Source organism: Puma concolor, chromosome A1 (genome assembly GCF_028749965.1).
Source record: "Puma concolor isolate L17-30 chromosome A1, mPumCon1.1.hap2, whole genome shotgun sequence".
Classification (NCBI taxonomy): Eukaryota; Metazoa; Chordata; class Mammalia; order Carnivora; family Felidae; genus Puma; species Puma concolor.
Genome location: NC_141667.1, coordinates 139,255,384 through 139,274,756, shown reverse-complemented (window position 1 = coordinate 139,274,756; position 19,373 = coordinate 139,255,384). Strand labels below are relative to the sequence as shown.

The window sequence follows — 19,373 nt, the reverse complement described above, 5'->3', positions numbered from 1 at the left end:
TTTTTTTAGCTTGTTTAAATTTCAGGTGGTATACTTGGCATTGATTTAGAGTATGTTGTATTAGAGTCAGAGTTGAAGTCACAGTTTCCTTTAGTAAAAAGGGAAGTGAAAATGTTTTTTTCCCCATATAGCCAGTCTATGTCATGTTTGTTTTCTATTTTTGTGAAATACTTATATTATAGTCTAGCAATGAATATTTTCAAATGGTAGGCAAATATAGCAGGTAATGTCATAGGCTGAGAAGAGAGAAAATTCCTGGTATTCCACTAGTTTTATGGTGTGCAAATACATGCCTACGAGAGCTTTTAGCAAAATCCTCATTTGAAGAGCAGACGTTAATTAGTATTGTTTTGGAGGTGGAAGTGGTACGTGTCAGTTGTTGGCGACATTTTTAAATACTGGTGTTTGTAGATGCAGATTTTTATAAGATTTTTTAATACGATTTTAATATTATTTTATGTGCTTTTATTCTAGAGATATGAAAACAATATGAATCGAAAATATACATCTTACAGATGTGGAATCTTGTAATAGCAATATTCATTTAAAAATGGTAGATTATTTACTGGGTTCTTCTTTCACGTGAGTGTCAGGGCATATTGTGGCTCATATTCCATTATATATTGGGGTTCTGAAAATATTTGTACTTAATGAAATATCAAAATGTAATCAGCTCTTCGAAATCATTCCTTTGATTTTGATTTATTTTCTGATAATCTGTTAAGGTTGGTAACTGACATGTGTACTGTATTGTATGTATATTGTATGCTATGCTATTTATACACATTCCAGTTACCAGCTACTAATGGACTGACTGAAAACTAAAATCCTGATTGTTGGGAATGACAGTATGAGATAAGTTGAAGTGAATTTTACTATATGCACTTGTTTAAAATTTTCCGATTGAAAATCAGTAATTTTTTTTTTTTCTGTGACCGAGGAAATGAGAAGAAAAATGGATAGTTTTAAAGATAATTAATGCTTGCAGCCTTTGCTGTAGGGAGTATTACCACTGAGTTAAAAATAAGAGAGGTGAGCCTGGGTGGCTCAGGTTGGTTAAGCGTCCGATTTCTGCTCAGGTCATGATCTCACAGCTCCTGAGCCCCGTTTTGGGCTCTGGGCTGACAGCTCAGAGCCTGGACCCTGCTTCGGATTCTGTGTCTCCCTCGCTCTCTGCCCCTCCCCCACCTATGCTGTCTCTCTCTCTCATTCTCTCAAAAATAAACATTATAAAAAATTTTTTTAAAAATAAGAGAAAGCATTTGTGGAAGAGGCAGTGTATACCAGTGGCTCTCAGCCCTGACTTCACATTAACATTTTCTGGGAACCTTAAAATGGTAGATACTGGGCTTTTATCCCTGCTAATTGATATCTGAATCTGGGGAGTGGGGCCAGGACATTGTTACATTTTAGGTTACTACAGGTGATTCCAATGTGCTGCAGGGTTTGAAAATGACTGCTTTCTCCTTGTCTTTATACATATCTCTTAGCTCTTAAATTTCAAGTTCCCTTTTTAATTGGGATAGGGGTGTGAAAGTGAGACAAGAAATGCACAGACAACATTTGCAAGAGGACCAGGTTAATAGCAACTTTTCTTTATAGTTTCATACCCAGAATCCTTAGGGATGCCATTGTATTCATTGCTTATTAGCAATTGTTGCTAAGTCCAGCAGCAAAATTAGAGGATTTTTAAAGTTTGGAAAATTTGTTAAAGGGAGATTTATCAAGAATAATTTAAGGCATCATCTCAGATGCCCCTGAAAATGTTAAGAAACCTAAGTGATAAAAACAGTCTAATTTTTAAAGTCATGTAAAGTATAAGAAGGCAAGAACTGTTGCTCATCAAAGATGTGTTAGTTTTAGCATATATTTATAATATCATTGAGTTGTATTTTTCCTGGGGCATCAGGATGGAAGAGGTCTTAATAGGTTAGTGTAGCTGCACTTCTACTGCTTTACTCTCTTTCATACCCTTGTTGATGAGGAATATGTGTGTTCCCCCAAGTGGAAACAGTTTACTTCAGTAACAGTATATTGTGTATGTAGTATGTTGTCTGTATTGTATATAGTCCGTAACTGTGTACATATAAATGCACTATGATAATAGGGTTTTCTGGTTATTGTATCTTGTCATTTATGACATATCAGGGTCCTTTTTTGTGACTCATTTGCTGCAGCTTCCTAGGTCACAGACCCCTTTACCAGTTATAGCCTTTTGTGGCAAAATGAGAACAAGCCGTTTTATAATGAATTCATTATGTTAAATTCCATTCAAAGAACATGGCTTTTGTAGTGGCAAAATTGGATTTAGCAGTTCCTCTGTACATTTAAGGGTTAGATATTTTGTAAACTGCTCTAGTAGGAGAATTTGTGGTAAAGAAATTTAAGAGTGGGGGTGCCTGGGTGGCTCAGTTGCTTAAGCATGTGACTTCAGCTCAGGTCATAATCTCATAGTTTGTGAGTTTGAGCCCTGCATCGGGCTTTCTGCTGTCAACATGGAGCCCACTTCAGATCCTCTGTTATCATCTCTCTCTGCTCCTCTCCACCTTTTCTCTTTCAAAAAAAAAAAAAAAAAAATTAGGAGTGGATAGGGTATATAGGACATGTTCTGTGTGAACCTGAAGAAGACTTGTAGAATTATTTTGTGTTCACCAAAATTCCACAAGAAAACCAGCACATGACAGCGAGGTTACCAGTAACATTTTGTATATACAGTTAGTAATTGAGTAATGGCTACCATTCTAGGGGACCGTAATTTCGTATCAACTATTCTAACATCCAGAGTGCTTTGAAAACCAAAAATATTTTCTTGTATGTTTGGCACAGATTGTGTTTTTTTCCATGAAACTTGTTTTGAACTGTTGTGTATCTTTTTCATGAATTTGTAGGTTTCAGTGCAGAAATAGTTAAGTGTCTGATTATAATGTTCTGTCCTGTATCATCCCGGCCTTTGCACAGAATATATGGTGCATACACATGTATCACCCTTCAGACGCCCCTAGAATTCAGAATTCCCAATCACGTTTGACTGCAAGAACTTTGGAAAAGGGCCTGTGGAACTGCATTAATTTGTTTCTGCTTCTTGCTTCTTGATAGAACCTACTCAATATCTCATTCCTCTGAAATGGACTTTCAGTAAGTTGCTAGTAAATTTCTCTCGCTCTTCTCCTCTTATAAATCTATACATACCAAGAGGCACTTTATTTTAATTCATGTTTGTTTAACAGTTGTTGGAAGCTTTTCTGTTTTTTTGGCACTGAGTTATTAACCCTGGTCCTGTGGGCCCCAGTGTGGTCCCAGAAGCATTGTGTAATGAGGATGCTTGGGATGGAAAATGTTTCTGGTAACTGGCATAGCTGAGTATTCATCACACACTCTTTTTAGTCCTTGGGGTTATGTAATTTTACCTCTGCCTGGTAACTTCATGCCAGAGCACCTGCAGGCAGCCCTCTTTTTACATATCTTGGCTTCCTTTTTCATAACAGAAAGAAGCAGGGGTGTGGTTGTAATGCCTCTGTTTTAGTTTCCTTAAACTTCCTTAATTTGTTTTTAAGACCTCACTGCAAAAATCTATATACTTAACTCAGGCTTTTTGCCCCCCAACATCTTTACTAGTTTTTTTTCTTTTCTCTCCTTTTCTTTATTATTTCACCCTCCCTGCAGCCTTGAAAATAATACTTCTCAACAAGAGAAGTTCATAATCATGGTATTGTGAATTAGGGAAAGTTCCCTGCTGGTGGGAAGGTGACAACTGTGCATATCTGGTAGTTCCCTGGAGAGGACCTTACTGTAGGGGAGTGATGACTGCACTGCTGGACGGTATTCTGTGTACATGGTCTTTGCCTGCTTTCCCTCGCTAAACATCGAGGGGTGATTGGGTAGTGACCACTCTGGTGCATGCGCTTTTAGCTGTGTTTCTGAGTTCACCAAGATAGTAGGCATTTTAAGGTGTAGATCCTAATGGGAGATACAGAACTTACACAACTTATGTACCCTTGCTGTGTGCTCTGAAAGCACTATACTTCTCATGTTCATATCATACTTTATATTATTATTTGTTTAAGCTGTGTGATGTGGCAGGGATTGTGATTGTCTTGGGTGCCATTTGACTTCCCGTTTTGCCACATGATAGGCCTCTTGTGATTGCTCTTTTGTTGAATGAATGGATTGATCATTTTATCTTTTTTATTAGGGAGATTTAACATGGAAGAACCTTGATTAAATGCCTCCAGAGGCACCGTGCTCACTCCAAACCACTTTAGTCTGAATCATCAGAGTTGTATGAGATATCTCTAACAAATACATTGGTTCTCCTTTAAGTAAAGCAACAAACACAAGCATCTGACTTTGTTACTCAGGCTTAAGTAGAGAAATACTTTATAGAAAGGTTTTTCTTTTTTTTTTTTTTAAATGGTGGAAGTTGACATTAAATGCATTTATGGGCTACTTGGAAAACTTAAAGGAAATATTCAATTTTTTGAGCATTTCACTTAATTCTGATTTTTTCCTAAGGTATTTTTTATATTAGATACAGTTTTTTCTTTCTCTCTTTAAAAATGTTTATTTATTGGGGCTCCTCGGTGGCTCAGTCGGTTGAATGTCCAACTTCGGCTCAGGTCATGGTCTCGTGGTTCATGGGTTCGAGCCCTGCGTCGGGCTCTGTGGTGACAGCTCAGAGCCGGGAGCCTGCTTCAGATTCTGTGTCTCCGTCTCTCTCTCTGCCCCTCCCCCTCTTGCACTCTCTCTCTCTCAAAAATAAATAAACATTAAAAAAATTGATAAAATGTTTATTTATTATTGAGAGAGAGAGAGCCAGTGTGCGTGTTGGGGGGAGGGGTAGCAACACCAGGAAACAGACTTTCAAGCAGGTTCCTCGCTGTCAGTGCAGAGCCTAGCGTGGGGCTCCCTCTTACAAACCTTGAGCCCGTTATCTGAGCCCAAATCTAGAGTCGGCCATTTAACCAACTGAACCACCCAGGCACCCCTGTTTCTCCTGTTCTTAAATTTTTGCACGCTAAAATTCACTGCCCCTATAATTGATGCACACAACAATTCCATTAGCCCAAAATACTCCCTCCTGCTGCCCCACTTGTAGTCAACTCCTTTCCCCACTCCCAGCCGCTAGCAATCCCTGGGCTCTTCTTGGTGTCTTTAATTTTGACTTTGTCAGAATGGCCGGTGGTACGTAGCCTTTTGAAGCTAGCTTCTTCCACTTCGTATGGTGTATTTGAGATTCATCTGTGGTGAAGCCTGTGTCATATCTTTTTGCTGCTGGTCAGTATTCCCTCATGTGGATGTACCTCAGCATGTTTATCCATTCACTGTGCAAAGCGTTAAGTTTCCTGATTTTGGCAGTTAGGAATAAAGCTGCCCCAAACACCCGTGTGCAGTTTTTTTTTTTTTTTTTTTGTTTCGTTTTGGTGAATTTAAGTTTTCATTTCATTTGGTAAATTTCTAGGGTTGGAATTGTTGGGTCATAAGTGAAGTGTGTGTGTGTGTGTGTGTGTAACTGTATTAGAAACTGCCACAATTGTCCTAAGCAGCTGTATACCATTTTGCATTCCCACCGGAATATAGACGAGTTCTAGTAATAAGCAATTCCTAAAATTTAAAGTTGCCATATTGAATTATTTTTTAGTAATTAGCTTGTGAATTCGGTTGCATACCAGAACATCATGACAATAACATAGTTTTGAACGTGATATTTTTATTGCTGTAAACCTATCAGATAGATTGTGATTGGGGTGGGGGGGTTCAGTTTCTAGGGAATGCAGGCTTCATTATGTTTTGGAACTTTTCTTTCTTGCTCAGGTAAGAGAGCCCCGATCTCCGTAAGAAACACTAGACCTTAACCCTGGTGTTCCTATTGGGGCCTAAGTGTCTTTACATTCTGTGTCTCTCTCTCTTCAGGCTTTTGCCCTTCATTTTGAGAAGGATTCTCTTGGTTTGGTCTGGGCCGAAACAAATCCTTAGTCTGGAGAAGTGGTAGTTTAAGATTTTCTATCACTTGTTGCATGTTTCATTCTAGAATTGTGTAGAAGTTGACTTGGTTGTTCATGATTTACTGTCAGTTACAACGTTAAGTTCTTGCTATGATGAAAATTGACACTATCAGCTTCTGAAATAAAGTTCTCAAACGTTGATTCCCTTGAATGAACCTTTTAATTTTGTGACCTTTGCCTACATGAGGCTGTTACTTGTAATTATATTTTTCTAAATTAGGAAATTGGCGCTATAGTCAGGAAGAAAAATATAATTTCATTATGAGAACTACATATGAAACAGCTACTGACTTTTCTGAAGTACTTTCTCATTTATCTGGCATTATTAGTCAGTGGCCTGTTAGACCAATTAGAAGATTGAATTTATACTAAAATGTTTTCTTTTAGTATTTTTTCAAGCGGTAACCTTTTCAAGTACACTTCTCAGTGTTTTCTAAACATACTCAGATCTTGCTGAGTCAGGGTTCTCATTTTGCACATCATTTAGTGTGCTGTTATGCATAGACTGAATTTATTGAGGTGTATAAAGTTGTCTTCTTGGTTCTCTGTCATGTTTTGACTAGTCACTTCAATTTTTCCTTTTATGTTTGATTTCTAATAATAAACTGATCAGGATTATTTTAAAATAAAGGTAAAATATAGTTTAGGGGCTCTTTTTGTTTAATGAGCAGAGTACACATTTTGTGACCTCCTTTAAGTAAATTTTTTCCCTCTGGTTCATCGCTCTGTTTTGGAGAGTTGAAATCACAGTATAAATGACCTTTGATTTGTGAGGTGTTACTCTCCTTATAGTACCTCTTAGAGCTATAAATTGCCTGCCTGTCCATACCTTTTTCTTTCCTTCTCTCCTTGAAAAAGACATGATCTTAGAAATTAACATTCCTGACCTTGCAAGAGGTAGTTTCTCTGTTCGTTCATTCATTCATTCATTCATTCACTCATTTCTGCAATAGGCCTTTAACAAATGTCTGCTCTGTATTATGTGTTATATTAGACAATGGGGAGACTGAGTTGCATAAAATCTCCTTCCGTTGAGGACATCAGATTAAAAAAATGGGTTGTCTCAAAGTTGAATAGTAAAAACCCTGCATCTTGTCTTTCCTTTAAATTGGTTGTAAGATGTAGAGGTTTCATCAGTTCTCTTCTTCCATCAGGAAGCTCAAAGGTTGTCTTTCTTTTTCTGAAGTTAGCAGCAATTGGTACTTTCCTACTTCCATTAGTTCATTAGGAGTTGCATAATGATGGTATTTGAATTCTGTCATTTCTTACTCTTTAGATGGGAATGTATTTAAAGAGAATATTCTCCTCATCAGTTAGGGCTGATCCTCATGATTAACAGATTCTATATTTGCAGTTTTCTCTCCTTGCTAACATTTATTTGTAATCCTCAAATTCACATTCTTGGTGCTTTTCCAGGCATTCACGGATATTCACATGCGCGGAGTGGCAAAAAATTCAAAGTACCTGATGTGCATGTTCCCACCTAAAATCGAACAAGGTGATGTTCTACCTTCTTTTGCTTTCTGGTGCATTTTTGAGGCCTTTTGATTTTGCTGCTTAAAATGGCCCCAGTGTAGTACCGAAGTACTCTCTGGTGTTCCTGAACTCCTAAAGGTTGTCATATGCTTTATGGAGAAAAGTATGTTACATGGGCTTCATGGAGGTATGAGTTTTAGTGCTGTTGGCTCTGAGTTCAATGTTAATGACTTAATAACATGTATTAAATAAGACATCTTTAAAGAGAAACTTCTGTGAAACAGGTTGTATATTAATCATTGGATGAAAATGTTGTGACCACCGTCTTGCAGGAACTGATCTTCCCTAGGAGCAGTGGTCCAGTGTTCCCCATTGCAGGGTTTGCTGCAACTGTATAGAACATAACTCCTGGGACCAACTGTTTGTAGTTTTGCTCAGGTACAGGAGAATATCCTTTTTAATCAGAATAAAAAATAAAGGGAGGCACGGAAGTCGGTAGTCTTGAAGAGGCATGGTGAGACTTTCTCTGGGATAGGTTCACTGCTGTATCCTGAGACCCTTGCACTGTGCCTGGTACAGAGTACATATTCAGTAAGTATTTGTTGAATGAGAGTAAGTGCTCCAAAGCAGAACAAGACTTTCCTTGATGGCTTGGAGTTTTGTTTTGTTTTTTATTTTATTTTATTTTATTTTATTTTTTTACATTTATTTATTTTTGAGACAGAGAAAGACAGAGCATGAACGGGGGAGGGGCAGAGAGAGAGGGAGACACAGAATCGGAAGCAGGCTCCAGGCTCTGAGCCATCAGCCCAGAGCCTGACGCGGGGCTCAAACTCATGGACCGCGAGATCGTGACCTGAGCTGAAGTCGGACGCTTAACTGACTGAGCCACCCAGGTGCCCCGATGGCTTGGAGTTTAATACCATTCCTGTGTTTTGGGTTTTCAGCCATGTTTACGTTTATAGACGATGAGGTGACCTCCTCATCGACATTGATATGGTGAATATTCCATTAATACAAATTTGATAAGACCTCTACTTGATTTTTCATTCCCATCATGCTTAAAGGATCAGGAGATGAGGGTGATGTATGCTTCTCTGGCTGTGTATATAATAAATGTTTGGGGTGCTGGACGTGCTCAAATGAAACATTCCCTCCTGTTCCAACTATTGAGAATCTAGCTGTGATAAGGGGTATTACCAGTGAGAGTATAAATTCACCTGTGAAATTGCAAAGAGGAGGAATAAAAGATACTTTGAGGACCTATGAAATAGTCATATCCTAGTTACTAGAAAGTGGTCAGACCTGGATAGTTAGAAAATTTACTTAATTAGGGGCGCCTAGGTGGCTCAGTCAGTTAAACATCCAACTTCGGCTCAGATCATGATCGCACAGTTCGTGAATTCCAGCCCCGCGTTGGGCTCTGTGCTGACAGCTCAGAGCCTGGAGCCTGCTTTGGATTCTGTGTCTCCCTGTGTCTCAGTCCCTCTGACTCACCCCTGTCTGTGTGTGTGTGTCTCTCTTTAAAGAATGAATAAACATTAAAAAAAAATTAAAAAAATTAACTTAATTAGATATTCAGTAATATTTATGTACATTAAGAAAATTGAGACTTCAATAAATTTTTCTCTTTAAAAATTGACTCAGTTAGGGGCCCCTGGGTGGCTCAGTCGGTTAAGCGACCGACTTTGGCTCGGGTCATGATCTCACGGTTTGTGCGTCGGGCTCTGTGCTGACAGCTCAGAGCCTGGAGCCTGCTTCGGATTCTGTGTCTCCCTCTCTCTCTGCCCGTCCCCCATTCATGCTCTGTCTTTCTCTGTCTCAGAAATAAATAAACATTTAAAAAAAAATTGACTCAGTTATAACTGGTTATAATATAGTATGTTTTGGTACTCCTAGGCTATATCTTTCAAACTTAGGAATACTTTTTGACCACAACTCATAGAAATATATTTGTCACAACCTATAAAAATATATTTTACATTGTGACCCAGTGATACATATGCATTGATATAAAGAGCGAAAACAAAATCTCATTGAACTAAACTATTCTTTATGACATATGTGTACTCCATTTTCTTTTCTAATTAATACTATTTCATTTAAACAAGTGCTGCTTGAGACTTATTATATTAGTTTAACAACCTGCTAATTTAGGGTCACGATCTGCAGTTTGGAGAACACTGCTCTAATGGAACTGATGGCTGTTTTTAAAGACTAGAATATCCTGGATCTTGATAGGCATATACAAGGGGCATCACTGAAATCAGGTTTAAAAAATGTTAAGTGTTGTAGATGAAAGTTACTAAATATCTGTGAGACAAAATAAGTTTCTGTAGTATGTAATTAGAGAAAATAATCTCCATTTTTGACATTACAGTTAATGATTTAGCTTTTAAAAATAAGTGTTTAGTCTTTTCTTAGACAACCACAGTTGAGCTCATGCCAGAAACCAGTAACTGGGACATTTGCTGCTAATAGAAGCATGTGATATAACAGCAAGCCGTCATATCACAGATATCTTTCTTCATTTAAATTTCAGAGAAGCCTGGAGAAATGTATTGTAATGTAATTTTTAGAGACTGAATAAAGCATTTGAAACACTGAATGGGTTATCTCATATACAAAACGTGGACTTTTTCATTTAAGATAACAAAGCAGTGAGAAATAGATGCTCTGACAAGCAACATGTGAAAAAAAGTTAATTTTATTTTTGTTATTTATTTATTTATTCAATTTTTAAAAATGTTTGTTTATTTTGAGAGACAGGGAGACAGTGCACAGGCAGGGGAGAAGCAGAGAGAGGTAGGGAGACACAGAATCCGAAGCAGGTTCCAGGCTCTGCGCTCTCAGCACAGAGCCCGACGTGGGCTTGAACCCACAAACCTTGAGATCATGACCTGAGCCAAAGTCAGATGCTTAACCGACTGAGCCACCCAGGCACCCCAAAAAGTTAATCTTAAAATTTCTGTCACGTCTCATTTTGTGTTTGCAAAAGACATTGATTAACGTGTTCAGCATGAAAAGATAACCGTAGGAAATGTTCATACGTTCATACGTTCATACCTGTAATGTTGATATTACAGGTTCACGAAACAGTCTGTATGTACTGCAGCAATATTTGGGAAAGTAGGTGGAGTATTAATCGGCATTTAAAAAGATTTAGAGTTGCTCATTAATATTTGAAAGCCTTAGCTGGCTCTGGGAGGTTTTTTATGAGGTAGAAGATACTATACTGATAAGTTCTCAGACTACCCTGTTTCATCTAGTTGCAATCTAAGAGAAGGTCAGTTGGCTCCATAACATATTAAATTATTGGGCCATGAAGATGAGAGAATCTGATTTTCTGTTTTCTGTTTTGAAGATTCATCAGCAATCATCAAATGAGAAGTATGCCAGTGGCCTACATTTCTGTTCATCTAATCAGATTATGTCTAATGTTTTTTGTATTTAGCAGCTCTTTTTTTATCTTTATTAGTGGATGTTACTATATCAAAATTGTAATTGCTTATGAAAAGCAAGGCATTTGATGAAGCTTATTTATCTCCTCTTGAGGATAATTTAAAGATACATCACTTTAATAAATTCTGCCTTTTAAATATAGATATTGAAGTCAGTATGCCCAGAATAATGATAGAGTCCAACATAATTTGGAAATATTTTGTTAGTATTTGTGCACATTCATGTAGTTTTAAGCACATTAACTAAATCCGGGTCTATTCATTTTGGTTGTAGAAGGTTTAGGGTTGCAGTTAAAGGGGTAGTATCTCTTATAAAAGTTAAAACATCCTTAAGCCATATAGATCATTATTTAATTTGTGTTAAAAGGAAGCGTATGCCAGCCATATTTGTATGAAACTTTCTTCTCTCAGTAGTTTTGTTATCTCTGGATGCCTCATTTTGAAGTTTTCACGCTGTATTTTTCCATTCTCTTCCTTGTAGTTTTTGAACTTTTAAAACTTCGGAGAGAAATGTTCTCTTATTGCTATCGACCGCATCTATAGGTATAATACTCTACCAGGATTATGTGTGGGCTTTTAGCAACTTGGGTAGCTTTAATGGACGCTCTGAATCTTGTATCTGCTTATATTTGTTTTTGTGTGACAATTAGACATCAGAAATCAAAAAAATAAATTTGTTAAGTATGGGTAGTGAACTGCATGGTATCCGTTTTGTATTTAGTATTACATAGTTCTGTTTCTTTTGCTTTAAATTTCTTTCTTTATTAATATTTTTTTAAATTTTAGAGAGAGCATGAGCAGGGGAGAGGGGCTGGGGCAGGGGGCGGAGAGAGAGAGAGAGAGAGAGAGAGAGAGAGAGAGAGAGAGAGAGAGAGAATCTTAAGCAGTTTCCACATTCAGTACAGAACCTGATGCAGGGCTCCATCCCACGACCCCAGAATCTTGACCTGAGCTGTAGTCAAGAGTTGGACGCTCAAATGACTTAGCCACCCAGGCACCTCACATAGTTCTGTTTCTAACGTGACTTAACTTTTCGCTTGATTTCCTCACTTGAAATTTTTCTCAGTTGTTTTGTGGTGTGTTTATTGAAAACTGCCCTCAATTCGATAACAAGGTTGGCTTTTTAATAAAGTACAGGTGTTATCTGGTTTTTAGGATAGATTGTTCCTAAAAATGTACCTATAAAGTAATTTAGTGAGAAAATAACAATACACTTTTTAATGGTTCTTAACTTTTTTAGGATCATATAATGTTCTGACGATCTGTTGCAAACTGTGGATTCTGTCTTCAAATGCTCAGGAGGTCCCTGGAGTCCAGGTTAGGAATTCTACAACTGTTTCCAGTATTGGTGGACTCTGTTGTCATTCAAAGTAAACCAAACCAAAACAAAACAAAAACTATGATTTGTAGAAGCACTTAATACTTTACTTTTCAATAACTTGAAATATTCTTATCAAGCTTTGACAATATTTTTTAGTAATTTTAGGATGAGTTATGTATTTATTCACGGTAGAATTAACATTTCTATTAAGTTAATGACTATATTTGCTAAAAGCAAAGATGTATTAGTCTCTTGCCTCATATTCTAATATTTGAATTTTTCAATACCACTTTTTTTCTTGAGGAAAAATTAAAAACCTGTCAATCGAGGTGCCTCGGTGGCTCAGTCGGTTAAGCGTCTGACTCTTGTTTTGGCTGAAGTCGTGATCTTACGGTTCATGGGATCGAGCCCTGAGTTAGGCTTTGCACTGGCAAGTGCGGAGCCTGCTGGGGATTCTCTTTCTTTCTCTCTCTCTCTCTCTCTCTCTCTGCCCTTCCCTGTGCCCTTCCCTTGCTCACGTGTGCTCTCTCTCAAAATAAATGAATAAACATTAAAAAAAAAAACCCAACCTGTCAGTAAGTTATAAAAGGGGAAAAGAAAATTCCTTTGTACAGGGTTGTTTAATGAGGGTCATAGACTGAGCCACCCAGGCTCCCTCACCTGTTGTCTTCTGTGGCTTGTTGAATGGTGAGTTTTGTGGGGCTTGTTGAATGGTGAGTTCCCTCCTCTACCCCAGGTTGGTTCAGGTTATGATCTGGCAACATTGAGGTGCTGTAGATACTGAGAATATAGGCTGGCAAAAGGGAACAGTCCCATGCTGCAGATCCAGATAGAATGGTAGCGGCTATACACTAGGAGGTAAAGTGGATAATAACATGAACTCAGGAATTCTACTTTTTGTTCATCATGTTCTAGCTATACCACGCACATACAGACTTGTTGATGCTGGTCATGGTGGTGCGATTTCTTTACATGTTTGTTTCCTTCTTGATAAAAGTAGGGGTTCGTTGTAATCCTACTTACAGTTTTGAGAATTGATGGGCTCATCTATTTAAAGTACTTAGCATAGTAAGTGCTCAGCAAATAGCAACGATAGAAATTTTACATAAAAATATTGGCTTCTGGGTTTTCTGGAAAAATTGGAACATCTAGCTTCCTGAATGGCAGCAGTTGTTTACAGCTGAGTAATAGCTGCCCCTTTGGAATGGGGATTCGCTTTCCAATTTGCTCTAGTCCCCAGTATTTCTTCTTGTCTTATTCTCTGCTTGATTCACCCATGTATATTATCTGCCTTACTCATTTGGACATTTGGATTTGTGACTCATGGTCTACTGGTGTTATAGCTGAAAAAATATCTTCACTTTTCAGAACCGATTTGTCTTTGGTGCTAGGATGAGTCAGTATGGAAAGCAGAAACGCAGACAGTATTAACAGAGTACTTCAGGCAAGGGAGTGCCCTCTCATCCAGGAGATCCTTGGGAGCTCTGGTAGCGCACTGACTGGCATACGAGAATGAGGTTCACTGAGGTGTTTCAGATGAACGAAGAGCCTGATGTTAGGGAGTCTGCTGATATGTACCTGGGAGGGCTCTAAATTGGAATCGTGCAACTGAAACCTGGAAATGTTTAGAGACAGAACTCATTTATTAATCTGCACTATCTCTTGACTGTCCTACATGCCCAGTGGTGTGCTAGGTTCAGAGATCACAAAGTTACATATAAGAGTACTTGTCATCAAATTCAACAGGCAGTTAAAATATTGCACATAATGTAAGAGTATCCTTAGAAGTCTCCTGGTGTAATTCAAGTTTATAGTTAATAAGAGAAGCATAGATGAAGCCTTGCCCAAGCCTTCACAACTAGTCAGTGTTCCAAGACTTCTTTTTTCTAATCCTCCATAGGCAGGTAGCATCAAAGAGGTCTAGAAGGATATAGCAAGGATTCCCAAGACCTGGGAGAACTGGCATATTGGAGTAGGGTGCAAAGATTGGGACTTAGGTATGAGGGAAGGTTATTTGACCTTACATAGAAAATTGGAGCTCGAGATTCTTTTTGGGGACTCAAAGAAGTAAGTGGCTATGTTGGAGAAACCCATGTGGCAATGAACTGTAGATAGCTTCTGGGAACTGTAGGTATACTGTGTAGGACCTGAGGGTATCCTCCATCTGGGAGCCAGCAAAAAGCACGGGCCCTTACTTATCCATGGCAAGGATGTGAATTCAGCCCGTAATCTGTAGGGGTTTGGAAGAGAAATCTTTCCTACGTCAGCCTCCAGATACAAATGCAGCCTAGCTGATACCTTGAATGAAGCCTGTGAAACCCTGAGCAAATGACTCGGTTGAGCTGTGCCCAGACTTGTGATCCACAGAAACTGTGAACTAATAAGTGTGTATTGCTGTAAGCCATTGAGTTTTTGGTAATTTGTTATAGTGCAGTAGAAAGCTAGTAGTTTTGATCACGTCCAAGTGTACCGTATTCTCCAGTAGAGTGCTAAAATAAACACGTTGCTTTGCCGTCTCATTTGAAATACACAGTCCTCACTCCACTGTGCTTTAGAAGCGTGACAGTCCCAGCAGTTTGTGGTTTGTGCTGCGTTGTGCAGCAGTGGGAAAGGGTAAGAGTGCCACATATGGTCTCTCATAACTACTCAGCTCTTGTAGCATGAAGCAGCCGTGGAGATATGTAAACAAATATACATGGATTCATCCGTAACACAATTTATTCGTGAACAATACAGTTTGAATGTCATGTAATTTTCATGTGTCACAAAATATGATCATTCTTTTAATTTTTTCCCCCAGCCATGGAAAAATGTAACGTCTGAGTCTTCAGGCTGTTCAAAACAAGCAGCAGGCTACATTTAGTCCACAGGCTGGAATTTGTGGCTCTAGCGAATAGCCACACTTGTAGGCAATTCTAACACTGTTAGACAGTTGCTATAATAAGGGAGAGTACTAGCACTGTTTGAGATCCTTAGTAAGAGGATATGCTAACAAAAAATCTAATTTGTTAAAAATATTTTAAAGACTAAGAAATCTATTATTACAGGGTTATGAAGTTTCTTGAATGTGGTGACCTGGATGGAGTAAAACAGGAAACAGCTTCATTTCTCACTAACCAGTATTATCATATATCTACTTCGATTATTCCCCCTTTGCCACTCATAGATGGCGTCTCAGTGAGTTTCTATTGCTTCCTTGTCACATGTTTATAAGAGTAAGTTCACGTTTAGCAGTGGACTTATTTTCAGGTATTAAAAGTACCTGTTGCAATTTTGAAGTTCAATTTTAAGCTGATTGATTGCTTATTTCTACCACTGTCTCCCCACGTCCCTCTTTCAGGTTTGGCTCTTGACTCCAGAACTTTGGGGAAGGGATTTGGGTTTGTCTCGTGACTCTTTGTTCCCCCCATTCGTTATGCTGGTTTGGTCCTCCCTGGTCCGTGTCTGGCAGAGGGGTACGAAGGAGAAAGGGCAATAATAGCCCTTTAATGTATGAAACACTTTCAAATGCAGGCAGGTTTGGTACTTTAGAGGTTTCACAAGGACTTCTGTAAAACAAACAGCAGACCTAGAAATAGTGCATTTTGTGAGGCTATGCATGTATTATAAAAAAGGCATTACAAAAAAAGCATACACACCAAACTGAAGGTAATTAATGGTTATTACTTCTGGGTAGGTAAGGGACACGAAGGACAAGGGGTATGGGTATCCCAAGGGATATTTTTACTTTATTATTTGAATTCCTGTTATACATTGAATGTGTTTTGGGTGTTTGATTAAATATAAACAAAAAGCTACATATTGAAAATAACATGAAAAATTATAAGAGGAAAATTACTTCTAGAAGTAATAGAAGTATAGAAGGGCCCTTTAAAACTTCTAAAATAAAATACTGATATGTTCCTTAGCTTTAAAAAAAACATTTTAAGATAACTTTTATGATAATGTTATAGTAGGGAGAAAACATACTTTCAGCTAAAGCATTAATTGTTTTGGATGTGGGTTATTTCTCAAAGTCACATTTAAAAAATAAATAAAAGCCATACTTTGAAGTGTTCCTGACATATAATATGATGCAGAGGTTTTAAGTATAGTTTGATGAGTTTAGACAAATGTATTCACCTTTGTAATCCTCTCAGTTATGGTGTACATTTCCTTTCCCCAAAAAGTTCCCTCATGTTACTTTTCAACCAGACTTCCTAACACCCCAGGCAACACTGATGTGATTTCTGTCACCACAACTCATTTTTGCCGATTCTAGAACTTCATATAACTGGAATCATCACTCGAATATCTGAGAGATTTTTCTAAAAAAATTAAAAATTTAAAATATATACAGAGCTTGGGGCGCCTGGGTGGCTCAGGCAGTTGAGCATCTGACTTCGGCTCAGGCCATGATCTCGTGGTCTGTGAGTTCGAGCCCCGCGTCTGGCTCTGTGCTGACAGCTCAGAGCTTGGAGCCTGCTTAGGAGTCTGGGTCTCCCTCTCTCTCTGCCCCTCCCCCACTCATGCTCTGTCTCTCTCTCTCTCTGTAAAAAATAAACATTAAAAAATATATATGTATATGTGTGTGTGTATATATATATATACACACACACACACACACAGAGCTGTTGATATTTTCTGTTTCATCTTGTAACCATATGTTGGATTTTTCAAGAAGTTTGTCCATTTTATTTGACTTACCAAATTAATTGGCATAAAGTCGCTCATAATTATCCTTTATCCTTTTAAAATCTATAAGTTCTTCAGTGATATTCCTTCTTTCATTCTTGTTTTTTGTTTTTTGTGGATTTTCTCTTTTTATTTTTGGTCCTTTTTTCTAGGAGGAAATTTTCTAGGTCACTTTTATTGACCATTTTCAGAGAATGAATTTTTTGGCTTTATTTACTTTCTCTATTATTTATTTTCTATTTTATTGATTTTGCTCCCTGGATAATTTCTTTGGATCTCCTTTCAGGTTCATCGACACTTGGTTCTGCTTTATGCAATTTACTCTTAAGTGCATCCATTGAAGTTAGTTTTTCATTTCAGATATGAGTCTTTGAGTTTGCATTTTTTTGTTTGATATTTTGTCATTTATCTGCTGAGAATTCCTGTGTTCATTCATTGAAACTATATTTATGTACACGTCCATGGGATATTAACAATGGCTGTATTAAAGTACTTCAAGTATTTCTATTTTGCTCTTCTCTAGCTTTTTAAGAAGAAACCTAGATCAGTGCCTAAAAACTTCTTTTCTAATGTAGGCATTTAAAGCTTCTAATTTTGTTCTAAGCATTGATCTATTTGCAGCTTATACAATTTAATGTTTCATTATTACATTTAGTTTTTTTCTGATTTCTCATGTGACTTGTTTTTCACTTTATGAATTATTTAAGTGTATTTAATTTTCAAATATTTGTGGATTTTCTAGATATATAATTTTTGACTCCTTATTTACTTCTGTTTTTTTTTAAATGTTTATTTATTTATTTTGAGAGAGAGAGAGAGAGAACACAAGTGGGAGAGGGGCAGGGAGAGAGAGAGAGAGAGAGAGAGAGAGAGAGAGAGAGAGAGAGAGAGAGAGAGAATGAAAATGAATATCCCAAACAGGCTCTGCTTTGTCAGAGCCTGCACTGTCAGCTCAGAGCTTGACCTGGGGCTTGATCCCACGAACTGTGAGATCACGACCTGAGCCAAACCAAGGGTTGGATGTTCAACTGCCTGAGCCACCCAGGTGCCCTAATTCTGTTTTGAGGAGAGAATATGCTCTATAATATTTTAGTTATATGACACTTAAATTATGGTACCGCATATGATCTTTCTTGGTGAATGTTTAAAGGAAATAGTATTCTGCAGTTTTTGGATGTTGTATTTTGTAAATAGTACAGGGTCATTGATGGTAATATTTTGATCTACTCTATCAGTATACATCCTAATATTTTTGTCTTCTGCTTCATCATTTACTGAAACTACATTGTTAACATTTTCAACTATCATTGTCTTTTCCCTTTAGTTTTTTTAGTTTTAGTTTTGTTAATTTTAGTTTTTAGTTTAATTTGCTCATACATATTTATGACTTTTATGTCATTCTCTTTAATATTTTTGTATTATGAAATGGACTTCTACGTCTTTGGAGATATTCTTTTGTTTTGATATTTACTTTGTATGATAATATTATATAGCCTCTCAAGCTTTCTTATACTTGCTGTTTGCATAGTATATCTTTTTCTCTTCTTTTACTTTCAGTGTCTTTGTGTCTTTGTATTTGAAGTTGTTTTTAGAGATGCATATAGTTGGCTGTTGCTTTTTTATATTGTCTGACTATTTTTGACTTTTGAGAAAATGGTCCATTTTCATTTTATGTATATTTTTAAGTCTAGTGTCTTGCTGTTAATTTCTTCTCTATCTTGTTTCTCTTTTGTTTTAATGAAATGTTGTTTACTATTTTTATATTTTGTCTTAGCTTTTTGGCTATTCTATTGTAATTTATTTTTATATATGGTCTAAGTGTTAGAATACATATCTACTTAATATTGAACCACATTATTCCTCACCAATATTGTAATTTATTTTTATATGTGGTCTAAGTGTTAAAATACATATATATATGTATATGTGTTCTTTATACATATATATATATATATATATACACACATATATATATACATATATATATATATGTAGCTACTTAATATTGAACCACATTATTCTTCACCAATATAACAATCTGAAAATAATGTAATTTCATATTACATATATTATATACATATATATATGTAGCTACTTAATATTGAACCACATATTGAACCACATATATGAACTACATATATATATATATATATATATATGTGTAGCTACATATATATATATGTGTGTAGCTACATATATATATATATATATACATATATATATATGTAGCTACTTAATATTGAACCACATTATTCTTCACCAATATAACAATCTGAAAATAATGTAATTTCATATACCATCCCCCTATGTGTGTTTCCATATATTTTACTTCCATTTTTGTTATAAATGACCCTGAGAAATTATTTGTGCTTCAAACAGTATTTTTTAAGGAAATGAATACCATGCATTTCTGATTTCTAGTGCTCTTGATACCTTTTG

At 36.9% G+C, this 19,373-nt stretch overlaps 1 protein-coding gene across 12 annotated transcripts in view; it reads left to right on the top strand.

Annotated features, from left to right (window-relative positions):
- Window positions 1-19,373, top strand: part of CSNK1G3 (casein kinase 1 gamma 3) — a 105,179-nt gene that overhangs the window by 9,345 nt on the left and 76,461 nt on the right. Inside the window, exon 1 of one of the 12 annotated variants that reach the window (XM_086705307.1) lies at window positions 3,112-3,135. The exons of 10 other annotated variants lie outside the window; for them this stretch is intronic. The gene's annotated coding sequence lies outside the window, so the exon portion shown is untranslated. Of the gene's footprint in view, window positions 1-3,111; window positions 3,136-12,231; window positions 12,257-19,373 lie in introns of those variants that run through there. One more of the 12 variants, XM_086705302.1, reaches the window with a different exon arrangement.